Below are 19349 nucleotides of genomic sequence, written 5' to 3' on the forward strand. Positions count from 1 at the left end.
CAGAGACAAAAGAGCCCAAATGTAGCCCAAATATCACCCAGATGTAGCCCAAGTATAGCCCAATGACAGAATGTCCCAGAATGTTCTTAAAAACAACTAGAGCGCTTACTGTCTTCATTATGACAAAAGTAAGGCACACCTGAAGCCATCTTGATTGGAATAAACTGGTAACACTTAAAACATTTAATTTAAAAAGGAACACAATGAGGAGGTTCATTTTGCCATAGAAATTATGATTAATGCTGAAGAAAGAAAATGAGGGCACATTTTGAGTGACTTCTCAAATCCTCTTCTATTTCATTAAAAACTTCTGACATGCAGACTGAAACATGCACTTTTAATACCAGGAGCAGACTTCCATGGTGCAGTAGTTTTACTACACTGATCTAATGAGCAACTAGAGTGCTAACATTCAGAATTTATGGCAAATGTGTGACATATCTGAATACCTTCATGATGGAATCAAAGTAAAAAACTGAAAGCATTTCCTACTGAGGAGACTGCAGTACATGAGGAAATTAGGAAACTTCATAACAAATAAATCTCCCAAGATGGCCACCGGAGACAAAAGAGCCCAAATGTAGCCCAAAATCACCCAGATGTAGCCCAAATATAGCCCAATGACAGAAGTGTGCAAAACACTTATTATTTTGTGTTTTTGCAGTGTTATATAGTGCAGACTTGTCAGGTATTGGAGTGCTTTACATGAGCATTGGTTACATCACACAAGAACAAATTCATTTTGGTTGTAGACATGGGGAGACTAAGTGATTTGACCAGAATCACAGAATGTCGAGCTGAAGCAGAAACTTCAACCTGGTTCCCCAGTTGCAAAGTCTGCAGTTCTGGAAGTAACACCACATCCTCTCCCCTAAGTGCAACATTTAATCAAGTGGTCAACTGGATAAAAAAACATAAAGATAACAAATAATTTAAAAGTGCTTTGTCGCTATTTGAAAACTCAGAAAATATGTCCTTATTTTAGTCTTTTAGAGCACTAACCATAATTTTGATGCCAATAAGACCCTCTCATATATGTAATTTCTAAAGGAAATGCTCTAGGTATTACAGTTTTGATTACATCAAGATGATGTCAGGCGTTCCACACTTTTGTAATAAATATAGAATGTTAGCAATCTAGTTGTTCATTAGGATACTGTTGAGAGGCAGAGGCCAGGGGCACGGACTCTGAAAATTGAAGGCAGGTAGGAGGGTGCAAAGGCAACAATTTAACCACACTGAGCAGGCAGGAAGGGCCGTGGAAGCACAACAGACTATGGAGGGCAGTGGAAAGGGGGGCAGGGGCAACAAACCAACAATACAGGACTTGCAAGAGAGGCTGTTGGAGGGAAGATCTATTACGGGTCAAGGAAGCTAGGGGCGGTCCCCAGATCCCCGGGAGCCACCACAGAACTGAGCAGGAGAGTGAGTCAGGGACAAAAGGGGCACCTTAATTTGAGCCGGGGTGCCTAGGAACGCTTGCTCCAAAAATGAAGAAAACAGACATATGAGACATGGAATTGGAGGCAGAATACAATGGCAGTTTAATGAGAAGATGCAACTTCAAAGAAACCGCAGAATAGAGACATAAAGTACAAAATACAGAATCCAGATAATCATACAGCTGTCATAATATTCTCTGTATCTCAATTAATGTACTGACAGAGAGAGAGAGAAAACACATCTATAAATGCATCATGAGAAACAAGTTACACCAAGGAAAATGTTACCTAGGAACACTCACGTTTACTCTTAGAGCAAGCATTCCTGCAATTACAATACAAAATCTTTTAAATGCAAAAGTAAAGAGAACAATGGTTAAACATAACATGACATTTCATATAGGTAAAATAGAATAAGATACTTCAAGCAAAGCAGAGCAAGACATTTTAAGCAAAGGAAGACAAGAGCTCCCAGCTCTTGGGGAAAACCTGCACTGCCTGTTAACCTACATACAGACGGCGAGGTAGTCCGTCGATATCTGTGGGTGCTCCCTTTTTATATCATTTTGTGGGCTCCTTTGCACGCTACATCTACCTACGTATGCTACCCAAAAGCTTCGTCTGCAGATTTTACCAGACATTTCGTCATTTACCCACTTAATGCTGACAATGGACTGGGTGAAAAGGTCAGTCTCTCAGGCCAATCGCTTATCGTAAGTTCCATAGAGCAAGCAGAAAATAATGGGTATTGTACGGGAATTCAATATATTCATGTATAAAATCTCCTCAGTTCTCCTAACTTGACGCTCTGCGGTTGCCACTTCCTTAAAAGCGGGAAACCTGCCCAGGAAGCAAGTACCAGTCCAGGATGCAGCCTACTGTATGTCGACAGCTTCAGGGGGATGTTGAACTTTGATACCGAGCACGGAGCACTCGGGTAGGGTGGGGGCTACTAGTTTGGATCAGAAGGCCTCGCAGACCTGCCTTCAGACTGCTATACACTAAAATTGCAGAGCTATGGTCAATTTAACAAAGAGGCCTACATATTGAACAGAAGGGCCTACACAGGGGTTTTATGCTGGCTGAGTGGTAAGGATGTCTCAGGATAATTATATAGCAACACAGGACCCGCTGGTCAATTTAATACGGCCTACAAATGCAGCTGGCAGGGCAAGGACAAGGGTCTCATACTTCAGGTGTGGACAGAACGGGCCAGGGGCCCCCTGTGATACAAAATCTACCCTCCTTCAAGGCTGTGGCAATGTAATAGACCATTGTGGGCAGAAGGAAGAGGCAATGGTAGTACAACCATACATGCCAACAGACCCGATTCAGCCAGGAAACGTCCAATGTTTTTAAGCTCAAATGGGCTTTATTTGATCTGTCTCCTGTCTACAATATCCTCTTTTTCAATGTAACTCAAAGGGGAAAATCAATACCCCAGTTTTTTTTCAAAATCTCCCTCTTACCAAGTTCAAAATGTTCGCAAGTATGGTACATTGGATCATGGAAGGAAATGGGATAGGGACATGGACTTGGATAACAGAGGACAGGAGGGACATGGAGAGGTGCACCAAACTGACCCTGCAGGGCAGGCATCAGGGTTTGCAGCAGCACAATACACCACACAGGGCATGCAGGACGGGAGTGCAGCACAACAATCCATAGAAAGCAAGAGGGAGGGGACAGGACCATGCACATGGACAACAGAGAACAGAGGGGCAAGAGGCAATGGTAGCTAGCTGACCATAATGGACAGACAGGAGAGAAAGCTGCAGTATAACAGACCATAAAGGGCAGGAGGGACGGATCAGGGGCATTACAATGGAACAGACAAGCCAGGAGGGAGGGAGTAGGGCTGGGGGCAAGGGGGCAGGGCAGGAGCAGCAAGATAGCCATGGAGGTCAGGCAGGATGGGCACTAGAAGCAAGACACACCATGAAGAGCAACAGTGAGACTGTGATGGCATACACACAGACCATGGAGGGAAGGTGGGAGGGGGTCAGGGGCAGCTAACTGACCACACAGGGAAGGTGGGAGGGGCCATGGCAGCACAGAAGACCATGCATGGCAAGTGGGAGGGTTAGTGGCAGCACAATGGCTATGATGGGCAAGAAGGAGGGTGGAGGGGCATGCACAAAGGACGATGGAGGATAGAAGGAAGGGTCAGGACCTGTGCACAGACAAGAAAGTTCAGGGGAAGGGACCTCACAACAGACCACACGGGGCAGGCAGGAGGAGCAGTTGCAGCACAACAGACCAGGGAGGGCAGAAGGGTGTGGCAGTACAATGGACCATGTAGGACAGGAGGAAGAGGATAGGGGCATGGCATGTGGACAGGCAGGGTGGAGGTGGCAGGGACAGGTTACAGTCATCTGACAATGCTAGGCAGGTGGGAGGGGAGTGGCAGCTCAACAGAACACTCAGAGTAGATAGGAGTGGCAGGTCCATGGGACATGGTGGGCAAAAAGGATGGAGCAGGGGCATGCACAAAGACATCGGAGGGCAGGGGGAAGGAGAATAGGGGCAGCAAGCTAAGCACAGAGTTTAAGCAGGAGGTCAATGATGGGGCATAGAATTGGGCAATGGAGGGCAGGAGGAGTGGACTGGTACATCATACTAAATTGAGGGCAGTGGCAGCACATCAGACCATGCATGGCAGGAGGGAGGAGGCTAGTCCATGGATTCACACAACAGAGGATAGGGAGGAAGGGGATGGGGCAGCAAGCTAACTGTTCAGAGAAGGCGGGTATTAGGAACTTTATTGTTTTTAAAACATTGTGTCTGTGCGAACTACTTAAAATATGAACAAGTATGCAGCATAATCTCACTTTTATTCAGGAAGAAGAGGACGTTTGTGACTGTGACTCCGGGCTCACTTGGCAGAAACACCCCCTGACCCTCCACCCCCTATCGCAAAATGTAATGCCCGTGAAAAGGGTAGGTGAACACAGTGTTATATAGAACATAGTCCTGAGAGCACGATTGAAAATGAAAACTAGATATAGTGTATGGTATAAACTATGCACCAAAAAGTGTGATATAAGATGAACCGGGCGTGAAATATAATATGCAATACATTGTGCGCAATGACAGATTCATGGGAGAGCGCGAGATAGCACAGGCACTAGCGCGTGCTATGCGATATGCGCCTTGGAGTGTAATATGCACAGGGCAGTGTTGTGTAACCTAACTAGTCTCTAAAGTTGTAATATAAAATATGTGCTGGGGAGTGTAACGTTGCATATGCACTGTGACAAAGATATGGATCCCAGATTGTAATATGTATGGCATAGCACTGTGCGTTATAACATAGGCATCGAGAAAGGCACGTTAGATGGGGCAATATAACCCGTGCGAAGACAAGTGTGGCATGACATATTCACGGGGTGGTGTTACAGTGCACATGGGCTAGAGAGTGTCATAGCATATGCACTAGCTAGTGGAATACAACACAGAGGTGTGTGGCACTCGGCAGGCAATGGTGGGTGTAACACAGCATTGGGCTCTGTCAGGAGCACGCTGTGACTCTCAAGTGATGTTCGTCCCCTTTCCAGAGAGTAAAATAAAAAGTATTACACATCCGGCAGTGGATGTGTGTTTTATTAACCGTGAGGGGGGTTTCTTGCATAGTTTTGGTCGAATTTTTGTCGAATCCCCTTTGAATGGCTTGGTGTGCATGTGTATTAAATGTGCACGTCAATAGCTACCCATGTTTGTATAAATAAACGACAAGGGTGTCTACCAGGATTAGGCACGGTAGGGCATCAGACATGTCAGAGCTTCACTAGTGGTGTAAATACATTCCACGTGGATTCATTGCATGCATAGTCGCCTTTTAATGAATATCACGCAAATCGTCATGGTGATAGGTACGTACGGTTTGTCCAGCATGTCCTAGGTGTGTCTATAAATATATATTTTTTTAAAATAATAAAAAACAGTGGCCGGCCCTGGGGATTGGGGTCAAAAAAATATAATTAGGAGACTGGCCCTGGGGGATGGGGTCATCAGGGCCAATAAATTAGAATAAGAAGGGGAACCAAACAGCCCCCCTTCTTAAAAAACTAAAATAAATAAAAGACTGGCATCGTGCCGGAGGCCATGCCCCCTCCGTGCAGCACTCTGCAAACGCGCCCCCAACAGGCATCTCCAGTATGCGCCAGGGAGCTGCGCTGCAGCCAGGTGTTCTGAGGCCAAGCCCCTTTTTACACCTCTCTGCAACGCAGCTCTGTGGCGCTTACTGGAGGTACCTAGTGGTCTAGTTTGACCCTAGGGACCCTTAGGATTCAGGGGGACTTAATCTCTCAACTTAGAACAGCCACAGGGCGCGTTTACACAGTGGTGAAGGGAGGGGACGGGGCCTGAGGTGACGTGTGCAAACACGCACTATGGCACGTTTTAAATTGGGGATATAATTTCCCTTCAATACTGAGGGCCCCTGGGGGCTAACTAGCCCACCAAGTGCTTCCAGTAAGCGCCACTGAGCTGCATTGCAGAGAGGTGGTCCAGGCCGTGCCACTTTTTACACCTCTCTGCAACGCAGCTCTGTGGCACTTACTGGAGGTACCTAGTGGGCTAGTTGGACCCTAGGGACCCTCAGGATTCAAATGAACTTAATCTCCCAACTAAAAATGGACACAGGGCGTGTTTACACAGTGGTGAAGGGAGGGGACGAGGCCTGAGTTAACGTGTGCAAAAACGCCCTGTGGCCTGTTTTAAGAGGTAGTTTTAATCCCCATGCCCTATTATACACTAGGGGCTTACAGAGGAGGTCATGCTAATCACAGGGGGACCCCAACGCATAATGTTCCCTAGTGTATGTAGGTGTTTTCACTGTATTCTAAGTGTCTTTTAACATAGCACTGGCTCTAGGACTGGTTAGTCAGACTCAGTTACCACCAGTATCCGTCTGAAAAAGTTGAGGGTACAGGATGATTTTGCAACAAGGCTTCTTTCTGCTCTTCTTTTTGTTCTTTCTGCACGTTATCCTTCTTCCTGCACTTATCTTCGTATTTGAGGACTTCTGTTGCTTCTTTCTGCACTTCTTTTGTTTCTTTCTGTGCATTTTTTCTTCTTTCTTCACATGTCCTATCTCTGTAGGCATAGTTAGAAATTAGCATTTAAAAAACCTTTGAAATTCATTGAAAAAACCATAGGTTTCAGGCACGTTATAGTTAGGAATTAGCATTTAAAAAACCTCAGAAATTCACTGAAAAAACCATAGGTTTCAGGGGTGTTATAGTTAGCTGGACTTTTCACTTGTACAAAACCATTGAAATTCCCCCGTTATAGTTAGTTCAGCTAACTATAACTCGCGCGGCCGCAATGCACTGCTGATGACGTCACATATTACATCACTCATGACATGGTCAGTGACATCACTCATGACATCACTGATGACATCTCAAATGACATCACTGATGACATCACTGATGACATCATCCTTGTGATAGAGTGGCAGACCTCCTCTTCCCCTAATATAACCTTTGATACACACATTCAAAAATAGAAATTAAAATTTTAAAAACAATGGACATACCAATACCAGTTACAACAACCTATACAGTAATTCTAAGATCCACATACACATCCACTCATTCACCAACAGTCCTATACAGTCACTCATACATGTACTCACTCATCATATGTACTCATACACCTATACATCCTGTTACACAATGCCACTCATCCATAGAGGTACTCACACACATAGTCACTCATGCTAATAAAGAATCAAACATACATTTACTTACATATACAGTTATACACACACCACCACACTTACTTCTACGGAAACTTACACATACTTAGTCTTTTAAACAATCACTTATAGAAACACATACTTATTCATATAGGAACTCTTTCAATCTCTCACTGTCACATATACTCGCTTATATACACCAATAGTCACATATACTAGTTTAAAACATATGTAGTTACTCATAAAGACACTATTGAGACAGTCATTCACTCACTAACACACCCATACACTCACTCATCCACCCATAGAGTCCTGCACACATGCTGTCTTCAACACATACAAAGAGTGAGTCATTCATTCATGCACCTATGCACTACGTAATACCCCCACCGAACCATGCAGACACTCAGACTGATACTCATAAAACCAACTAATAACCTATATAAACACCCATGTAGCTACTCACCAACCCATGCAGCCACTTATACACAAAGTGAGAGACTGATACAGATATTTACATATTTAAACATTACTCACTAAGCCATGTATTCACTATGAAACACTTAATCAGTCAGTTACACAATCAATTTTTCAAAAACAAATCATCCATTTAGACACTTATATACCCATTTATTCTTCCATCGACCTTGAGATATACATATATAAAACATATTTAATTTTCAGAAACACACACATTCACTGGATGATGTCATCAGTGATGTCATCAGTGATGTCATTTGAGATGTCATCAGTGATGTCATGAGTGATGTCACTGACCATGTCATGAGTGATGTAATATGTGACGTCATCAGCAGTGCATTGCGGGCGCGCGAGTTATAGTTAGCTGAACTAACTATAACGGGGGAATTTCAATGGTTTTGTACAAGTGAAAAGTCCAGCTAACTATAACACCCCTGAAACCTATGGTTTTTTCAGTGAATTTCTGAGGTTTTTTAAATGCTAATTCCTAACTATAACGTGCCTGAAACCTATGGTTTTTTCTGTGAATATATATATATATATATATATATCCAAGAAAGAAGTGACTCAAACAGATAGATTCACCAAAGAACAAAAATATATTTCCACTACAACGTTTCAGCTTCCACCTTGAGGTAGTACAAGACGGTTTGCTCTGTGGCCGCACAGATGACCCAGCTGAATTTTCAAAAAGCATCATGAGTGAAGATTTCATTTGGAATGTGGAATCAATGCAGTCCTGAGAGCTCTTGAGATATGCAGTAATCAGGTTGTGTTGTCTGTAATGTTCAGTCCATCTGGATGCAGTGATTTTAAACGGTACATCCAGCAGTGCTTGCTATCCCGGAGGAGATGTTTAAGGCCAGTAAGGAGCAAGAAAAACAAGCATTTGCAATGCAATAGGTCTCTCCTTTTAGAAACTTTGACCTATTGGTATTGTAAATGGCAATGCCTTTTATTATTGCAGGTGTTTGGTACACATATAAATAAATGGCATTGTCATTTGCAATACCAATAGGTCAAAGTTTCTAAAAAGCGAGACCTATTGCATTGCAAATGCTTGGTCTAGACTTATTGGAGGATTTAAACCCACCTGACTGACTAAAAGGCAAAAACATCACTTCACACCAGAATACGCACTAGAAAATGAGAGGCACCAATGGCCTGTTCAAGCGGCAGAGAAAAATCTACACACTAAATCAGCACGTGAGAATACGGAAAGTAGAATGGAGCAGGTCAGGTGGGAGAACAGTAGGACTCCCACCCCACGACCCAAAGGAGAGGTGGCCAAGCCATGTAGGGATCAGGACATAAGCAGAGGAGAAAGAAAAGGGAAGGAAAAATCGCCCCATGGTACAAGAGGAAGAGAATCCTGCCTCCACCCCAGAGAGCAGAGACTCAGGGGAAAAGAGAAATGAGGCAGTGTGATTTTCATAGTGTTAGGAACAATGAGGTTCAGACTTTTCAATGTATGATAATATTTATTTATCCATAACGAAATACACCATGTACAAGTTCACGTCAGTATCAGTACACCGGTATATCCGTCTCTGTGCTATCTCCTTCTTGTAGGTAGTGCTTTGTCTCCAAGTCCTAATATGATGGAGGTTGTTGCTCTAAGATAGTAGAACTCGCCAATAATAATTCTCACTGAATGGTCCAACCTCAGGCCCCCTTTCCCCTATAGAAGAGAGAGGGAGATGGTGGAAAGATGGGTCAGGACACTCCATCCTTAAATCTTCTGCATGTTGAGAAGTGACAAGGTGTCCTGCTCAGATAGCACCCGGGACCTACTCAACCATTCCTCCTGCTTTGGCTGGTTACCAGATTGATGGTTCTATACCACTTGTCTTCGCCCCTCTCCACTGTTTTGCCCGGACCCTGGAGGCTCCGCCCCATTTATATCTCTTCTCCGCCCTCTATTTTTGTACTTTTGTACCAAAGGCATCATGGGGAGCATGGGCCCAGTCAACCTCTTCTCGATGTTGCTACTTGTTTACAGCAAATAGTATAGGAAAATGACCTGAATCATTTTTTGGTTGCGAGATGTCTCCCTCCCCTCTAAGGTCAGCATGCGACAACATATACCGCAAGGCGACAGGGAAAAACCCAGCTAAGTGAAACAATATGGTCAGTCACAGGATGACCCTCTGTTCCTCCCATTTCCATCACTGCCTCAGCCGCAGGCATTGGCTTGTTCCATCCATTTGTCACCATAATTCCTCTCGTCGTTGATATACAGAGACAAGAAGTGATCTGCCTCAGACATCCCTTGTCCAATGGGTGGCTCGCTATCCCAGTCATCACATGCAGAAAGTCTAAAACTGGCAGGACCAGACTTAAGGAACCTCATGAAAGTCGAAAGGAGGACTCTCATACAGGGACACTTGAAAAGACATCTAGGATTCTTGGCAAAAACACATACAAGACACTTGGCAAGACACCTCGGAGAACACAAACAGGAGTGCAATCAGAGCCAACAGCTGAGCATAATCAGGTAACAAACGAAAAACAATATCCGACTTGAAACTTCTAACCAAAAATATCTGGCCCATCTGCCCGATGCGCAGACTACTTCTTTGCCTACTTGCGAGAAACTAATCAAGCCAGTGATTGGCGTTCATCAGGGGTAGCAGCAGGAGTCCAATATCCAGAGGATGACGTTTTTAAGACATCAGCCTCATTATCCACTTTGTGCAATCCCTGGACGCAAACTGCTGTAAGTGGAGACACAGCTGTTCTAGCTTCTGGCCACCCCAAGAGCAACCTGCACAAGTAGTCGAATGGATGAAACTAAGCCTGTCCCCCTTACTGAGTTCATAAATCAGAAGTGTGGCTGAAGAGATGGATGGCTTTCACTCTATATTAGTCAAAGAGGAACCTGCCACCATAGTTGAACTCCATAATGTTACTCTAAGCTTCCCAAGGGGAGACAGTGAAAGCCAACCTAGCATCTAAAAGTGTACTTGCATCCAAAACAGGTGCCCAGGAGAAAGTGCTTAATTGAGCCAAGGTGGGGCCTAACTCTAAGAAGCCAATAGCGTTGGTTGTATCTCCCAATACCATTGACAAAAAATCATCTTACATAAATAGTGTGTTCTAAATGAAGTTTAAAAAAATATTTGCCCTTAGAATACAGATTTTGTATTACTACCTCCAATGGGTCAATATTTTTTATACAATATTTAGAGCATGATATTTTGGTACCCTTCAACACAGGTATTTCAATGTTGGGTCATATGCAAATTAGGCATTTTTTCATACTTGTCATATATTGTTTTTCTTCTGTATTAATTTTTTTCTGATATTTTATTGACCTATATATTTTATTGAATAATGTTATTTTCCACACTGTCCTGGTCTAATCCTCACTTTTTATGAATAAGCAAACTGCTGTTGCTGCACAATAAGCCGCATGCATTCTGAGTATTATATTGAAATTAGACAGACATCTTTATATGAACCGCATCTTATCACCTGAGCCATCCCTTAGCATCTTGACGTCACAAATTACTGCTAAGATGTGAATTACGTGCAAAAACGTTGGTAATCGTCTTCTGCCATTTTTATGGTTTTATCACACACACATGGCCTTTTCTGACAAAAAAATGTTTTTTTCTTAATTTTTTTAAATTATTTTTTTTACTTTGTTTATTGGTTTCAATCACAGCCATACATACATGCTTGGACGACATGTTCAAGGTTGTCAACATGATAATCGAGCAGACATTAATTCTTATTGCATATTAAACATTCCCCCCATGATCCACTTGTCTATGCATCTCCATTTCAACAGTAGGTGACACACAGGGATCCCCTCGATATTTATTCCAATGTGACCACTTCCTATCCCATTTCTTGGGACACCCCGAGCCTTAAAAACCTCGGTCTCTGCCAACATGCATCTATCCATTTCTTTGGCCCACAGGGTGACGAGTGGTGGACTCGCTCCTCCCCATCCTCTAGCCAGCTCTCGTTTCACCAGCGTGTATCCCAGTGTTGTAAATTGCTGTTCAACTTCCGTGAGATCAGTCGCCTCCCATATGTTCAACAGTCCCAGTTGTGGTGTTAATACTATGTCCTTCCCCAAAGCTGTTTGCATGTGGTCTGAGGCTCCCTCCCAAAGGGCACGTATGTTTGGGCAATTCCACAGGGTATGGTAAAATGTGGCCTGCTGACCACACCCCTTCATACAAAGGTCGTCAGGTCTAGCTCCTATTCTTGCCAAAACTTTCCCTGTGATGTATGATCGGTGGGGTATCTGAAGTGACCACAGCCACAGACGGTTAGTAGTTGAAGACGTGTTTATTCCTGCTCATCTCAACAACAGCTTCCAGGGAAATGAGTTTATGCTTCAAGCACAAACAATGCATCACCATGGAGTTTATAGAACATTCATAGTGCCATGACAACACCTCTAAAGCTATTACAATATCTCCCTTCTTTGCATAAATAATAACAAGCAAACAATAAAGCAAAAATAGTAACACAAAATGAATACATTTAAATAAAAATGAATAACAAATGAATTCACCCTAGATAAATACATTTCAAATAAAGGAAAAATGAAAGACAAATAAATTCACCAAAATTACAGAACAAACTTAAACCATCTACATACTATAACACATTACAGATCCATACATTTGGGAACAAATCTTTTGCGTGTGCTCCTCCTGATTGAGATAGAGGATCCCTCTGGAGATATACCTTGTGATGAACCATCACAAGACGGACTTTCCCCATTCAGTCCAAGCTTCCCACCCTCTCGGACAGAAATACCAATACCTGGTACAGAATTTAACTTCAAACCCATTCGTACCGCAACCTTATCAGGGATCCTATAAACCCTAGACACATTCCACCAATTTTTCCCTTTGACCCTCACAGCATGCCGCGAGACTAAATCTACACAAACAGGTTGACTGAACTTAGAAAAACCTTTAGGTACATTGTGTGGAATCTTTATCTTAATCCAATCCCCTTCTTTTATATTGTGAGACCACCTTTCTTTAGAAGAAGTCTCTTCATATGGACAAGAAGTATCTTCTTCAACACAAGCTTTATGATTCACGTGTGAGGGTGACAAACCTGAACTAGACAACGACCCCCACTGTCTCATCCAGGCTGGACACATGTTAAACGTGGCAATTCTCCCTCTCAATAATTCAAAGGGGCTTTTCCCAAACTCCAAACCCGGTGTAGTCCGGTGTGCCCACAACATGCTCTGCACAGCTCCTCCGATATCCATATTACCAGAGACAGCCCATTGCACACATTCAACTAACATTCGATTCATGTGCTCAATGAAACCATTACCCTGTGGGTGATAGAGGGCTACACGCTTGTGGAGAATACCAGATTGACTCAAAAAGCAAGACATTTCCTTGGAGACAAATTGCACTCCATTGTCTGACACCAGTTCTTTGGGAAATCCTTCCCTCGCAAACAGACTTTCCAAAAATTTGATAACCCTGGTCGTATTAGGCTCAGTCATAAAACACACTTCCCACCATTTACTGTAATAATCCGCTACCACTAAAGCGAATCTATAGTTACTGGATAAAGCCTTAAATGGACCAATGAAATCTACAGCCAACTTCATCCAAGGCCCAGAAGGTAACTCAACTCTTACTTTGGGAGGAATAACCGTCTTTATTACTTTGTCACTGGAACAACAAGTGTAACAATTTTCCACCATACTCTCTATTTGCCGGTCCATTGAAGGCCACCAATATACGGAACGAACTCTGCGTTTAGTACAAGTCTGCCCCAAATGACCTTCGTGACCAGCCTTAATTATCCGATCTCTCAAACTCGCTGGAGGTACAAACTTGTCACCACGCAAAATCAATCCACCTTCCTCCAAGGTTAGTTCATCACCCACTTTAGCAAAAGGTTGTAATTCAGAGTCTAAGTGTTTCTCCTTTGGCCACCCCTGAATGATATATCTTTTAACTTCTTTAAGAACAGAGTCTGCTTCCACTGCATCAAACCATTCGACCTCCTTGAAACACCCCTCTTTGCAAACATCAATGCTTGCAATCAAACATTCCTCATCTTCTTCTGCATCACATTCTTCTCGTGTCTCTGGCAACGGTAATCTAGAAAGAAAATCTGGTCTAATATTCTTTCCTCCAGGAATGTGTTCAACAATAAAATTATACTGAAGAAGCTTGGAGTTCAACCTAGCAATCCTGGGCGTATGATCTTTTACCAACACACCATTAAGAATCGGAACAAGAGGTTTATGATCAGTCATAAGCTTAAAAGATCTACCCCAGAGAAAACCTTTGAATCTCTCGACTGCCCAGCAACAAGCAACAAGCTCCCTCTCGATCACAGAATAGTTTTTCTCACTGGGACGCAATGATCTGGAAATAAAACCAACCGTGTGTTCTGACCCACCTTTCATTTGAGTCAACATGCCACCTAGACCATCCAGACTAGCATCCACAGATACAATAGACTCTAAAGCAGAATCGTATGGAGTTAGAATATTGCAATGATTCAATTCGTTTTTTATTTTTTCAAAATCATCTTGACATTCCTGATCCCAAAGAAACACAGTACCCCTCTTCAAAAGCTCTCGAAGATGTGCAGTCTTACTTGAAAAATTTGAGATAAATTTGGCATAGAATTCACACATGCCAAGAAAAGATGACACCTGTTCCTTGGATCTAGGGGAAGGAACTTTAACAATGGCTTCAATTAAACCAGCTCTAGGAAGAATGCCTTCGCCCGAAATGCAATGCCCTAGATACTCTATAGACTGGACTCCAAAAACACATTTACTTAAGTTCCCTACAATGCCTTTATCTTGCAATCTGTTCAACACTTCGGTCAAACTCTTATCGTGTGAAAACTTGCAAATACCAGCTACCAGAATATCATCCTGGAAAACCACCGTATTCTGCACACCCATCAGAACCTTTTCCATGACGCGCTGAAAGACAGAAGCAGCGGAAGCTAGCCCAAAAGGCATTCGTTTGAACTGAAAAGTTCCAGACGGGGAAACAAAAGCAGTTAAATGTTTGGATGATGCATCTAACTCCACCTGATGGTATACTGAAGACAAGTCTATCTTAGAAAACCATTTGAAACCTTGAAACTTTGACACTATGTCATCAATACGGGGTAACGGGTGTGAATCTACCCAGATATTTTTATTGAGACTGCGTAAGTCAATGCAGACTCTGAGGTTGCCATTTTGTTTCCGAGCAACGACTAACGGACTTAACCAAAGGGACGACTCAACTGGTTCAATCACCCCTGTTTCACACATCTTTTCCAACTCTTTAGTCAAATCATCTCTAACACTCAAGGGTACATTGCGCAGTTTGTGTTTGCATGGAATGGCTCCATCTTTTACCTTGATAAAATGTTTAAAACCTTTGATCAACCCTAGAGATTCAGAAAAAACCTTGGGAAAACTGCTCCCCCAACTAGTATATTCTTTATCACTTATTGACTCGTTCACAATAGAAACTGGATCCTTGGTACCCGGCCTAAGGGTCATTTTAAACAAAGCTTGGTGATACCACCCCAAGATATCTAGTCCTTTGATGGCTACGTAAATTTTCCCCGTGATAGTTTTTCCCTTGAACATTAAAGTGCTTTCAAAGAAGCCTTTAAGTTGAATCTTTCTTCCTTCGTAGGACACGGGACTTCTATCGGGAGGTTCTAAATGTCTGTCACCCCATACAGATTCGAACAACTCCTCAGTAATCATAGTCATCCGTGCTCCCGAATCAACCAGCAATTTTAAGACTTTGCCATTAACCACTATATCGGCAATTGGGTCTGCGCAATCCTCACAATCGTCCTTTACTACCAACATGAGATCTCTCATGGAACTAACAACTTCTGTGTTGTTTTCTAGATTGTCGCACTCTTCCCACACCACACTGACATTCCTTTTAGAATTGCATACTTTGGCAAAATGACCTTGTTTACCGCAACTCCTACACAAAGCATTCCGAGCAGGGCAGACTCGTGAATTAGGAAAATGTGTAGCATAACCACACTTAGAACACATATTCTTCTTTTGTGGATAGAACTGTTTCCTATCTTGTTTTGCAAAATAATTAGAAAATAGCACAACTCCACAGATGCACGTGGGTGCGAACTGAGAATGAGCAGTATATCCCATCCTCGTCGCCAATTGAAGTGACCACAGCCACAGACGGTTAGTAGTTGAAGACGTGTTTATTCCTGCTCATCTCAACAACAGCTTCCAGGGAAATGAGTTTATGCTTCAAGCACAAACAATGCATCACCATGGAGTTTATAGAACATTCATAGTGCCATGACAACACCTCTAAAGCTATTACAATATCCTAAGCTGAATCAGCCTGAATCTCTGTGTAATGGCCGCTTCTCGAAGGGACATAAGCGCAGTTTGCCAGTCCTCGTCATCTATAAGACCTATGTCGTCTTGCCACCGCTCCCTGAGCTTCGGAAAGGTCTCTGGCAGGTTATTATTCAACTTCTTATAGGTTAGAGATATTGCCTTCGAACTGAGGGGCCCATCTAGCAAACGGTCTTCCAGAGGTGACGATTCTGGTATATCTTTGAGAGACGGGAACGCTGCCTGAATCGCATGTCTAAACTGTAAATACCTGTACATTTCTCCTTGTGCCAGATGGTATTGCCTCTGGAGGTCACCGAAGGTAAGTATTGCTCCCTTCTTAACCAGGTCCTTCACCGCAGAGACCGCAATGAGGTCCCATTTATCAAACCCAGGCTGATAGCACAGCATGCCCAGCTTTTGGGTGAACCACAACGGTGTAGCCTGCGAGAGGACGCCCGTCCACCCCAACCGGGAATTAACTATACGCCAAATTTCCAATGTATGTTGGGTAGGTCCGAAGAACCTCCCCCTATTTTTCCTATCAGTAGTGGACAGGGCCCCCAGATATCCGGAGCGATCAGTTTGATATCGATCAAGAGCATATGCTGGGTCGTCCGGGGGATGATATAACCAGTGGTTGACGGTCACCAATTGCGCTGCCCAGTAGTAACGCTGGAGGTCAGGGAGTGCTATGCCTCCGTCATACCAGCCTTTTGTCAATTTCTGCAGTGCGATGCTGAGGGCCCTTCCATCCCACAGCAGCGTACGAATCTCACCTTCAACTGCTCTAAAATATGAGTCTGGGACTCTGTGTGGGCAGTTATGTAGTATATAAAGAAAACGAGGAAGGGCCAGAATTTAAAAAAAGTGTCGCTATCCCCACCAGTGTTAAAGGCAGAGACCTCCAATGCTTCACATCCGCTCGTAACCTAGCCAAAGGGGAGGCCAGATTGGAGCTGTAGAAACAAGCTGGATCTGAAGTGACAAAGATCCCCAAATAGCGAAACCCCTCTGTCGCCACCGCTATAGTGCAGTCAGCCGGAAGGCGGGGAACTTGGCCTCTCAACATAAACAGTACAGATTTGTGCCAATTGATCGCATATCCCGAATATTTACCAAAATTTGTGAATATGTCTAGCACTACTCTGATCGATTTGTACGGGGATACTAGATATAACAGTATGTCGTCCGCATACAAGGATATTCGATCCTCCACTTTAGCCGCCCAGCGCAACCCTCGCACCATCACGTCTCTGCGCACCCAGGCTGCAAGAGGCTCCAGCATAAGAGAGAATATCAGCGGGGAGAGCGGGCATCCCTGCCTAGTACCTCTTCGTAACTCGAACGTCCGAGATGTATAGCTGTTAACCCTCACCTGTCCCAGCACAGCGGTATATAGAAGCTTTACCCAGGCTATGAATATAGGGCCTAATCCCACCTTACCTAGGACCTCGAACAGATACGGCCATTCAATAGAATCGAATGCCATTGGGGCGTCAAGAGAGAGCACCGCCGCGTCCTCTTCAATAAATTTCCTACGAGCCATCACATTGTGTAAACGCCGTATATTAAGGGCCGTATTCCTACCTTGCATAAAGCCAGATATGGTCTGGGTGGACCAATGATATAATAACTGTTACCAATCTATTCGCCAGGACTTTTGCCAACACCTTTGTCTCCACGTTAATCAGCGAGATTGGCCTATAGGAGCCACAGTTATCTGCTGGCTTACCCTGCCTATGTATGACCACAATGGTGGCTAGTCGCTGATCTACTGGTAGCCTACCCACTTCCAGGCTCTCTTCATACATGGCTCTCAAGTGTGGCACAGTTAGAGAGGCAGTGGCCTTAAAAAAAAACTCTACTGGAATGGCATTAGGCCCCATCGCCTTTCCGGACTTAATCTGTCCCAAGGCCTTGCTTATTTCTTCGTTCGAAAGGTCTGCCTCCAGGGTCTCCCGTTCCACATCCGAGAGGCCCGGCACACCGCTGTCCTGGAGGAGCTGACGGGATTCCTCAGCCGTGTAGTGTGTAGAGGCTGAGTACACCTTTTCGAACTGATCAGCAAACTTCTCCGCTATTTCTTGTGGATGCATCACTATTTCACCCCCCGGTGTCGTCAGTTTGTGTACCCATCTGGATCCCTGCTCTCGTCTTTCTAACCACGCCAGTGCCCTACCAGCCCTATCCCCTAGTTCATAGAGTCTGTGTTGGGTGGCACGGTGTTTAGCCACCATATGTTCCCTGGTTTTTCTCCTGTATTCATCTTGCTTCAGTAGGAGTCTATGACTTGTGTCTGGTGAGGGATCTTGTGAATGCTCTCGCTCCAGTTCGAGGAGGCCAGACTCTACCTGGACCAGGAGTTCATGCTTTTTGGCGATATATCCCGTCTTCAATGACAGAGCTTGCCCCTTAAGAACCACTTTGTATGCTTCTCAGATTATTTGTGCGGAGTCGACTGAGCCCACGTTTTCAGTAAAATAGTTCTCTGTTTGTGTGCGGAGTTCTTCCCTAATATCCGGTATGTGTAGGAGCCATGGGTTAAGGACTATAGTGGTGCGTGCTTGTCGTTCCCAGTGCGTATATTCTGTCCTGTGAGAAGTTGGCCTGATGTATGATGTCACTAGTTCTAGTGTACACCTTATATCAGTCCAAACAACCCTTATGGTGATTGGTTGTAAAGTCAACCTTATAGACCAGCTATCCTAGTGGTAGCATGGACAAGAGCAGTCTTAGGCTAAACTCTGAATGGCATGTGAAGCCAGCTGTGATACCATATATAATCCCTTGAATACCAAATGAAAGGACACCACAACAGATATATATATAAAATAAAGTGTTTTTATTCTAGACAAACCCTCAGCACTCTTTATGCGATTAGAGGTAAGTACAACACAGTCTTATTTAAGCATACATTAAGTCACACAGGTAAGTAATACAGTTAGGCCCTAGGGGCCACGCAAACCATATACTAAAGAAGTGGTATAGGGACCACTGTCACGGAAATAGGATAGGCCTAGGCCTAGGGAATCGCTGCGGCAACACTACACTAGCAACAGGTAGGAAGTGGGAGGCCCACGGGATTCAGGTGCAGAGTGGAAACACTCACGCGTAATGCGTAAAAGTCGATAGGATTACTAGCAGTTAGAAATTAACAGTTTAAGGACACTTCTGAAGCAGCTAGAGAGTCGAGACTCGGAAACTAGACCCTAGGATAGTCACTACCCTTGTGAGCACCGAGGTACCCAAGTTACCTAGCCCATGGGCTGCGGGTGCATAGGTGTGAACTTGCGGCAGGTTTCGTCGTGGACTTCTATGGATGCCTGAAGGAAAGTTGCTGACAGGCAGTCAGTGAAGAGTGTCCGGTGGA

Source organism: Triturus cristatus, chromosome 1_1, assembly GCF_964204655.1.
Source record: "Triturus cristatus chromosome 1_1, aTriCri1.1, whole genome shotgun sequence".
NCBI lineage: Eukaryota > Metazoa > Chordata > Amphibia > Caudata > Salamandridae > Triturus > Triturus cristatus.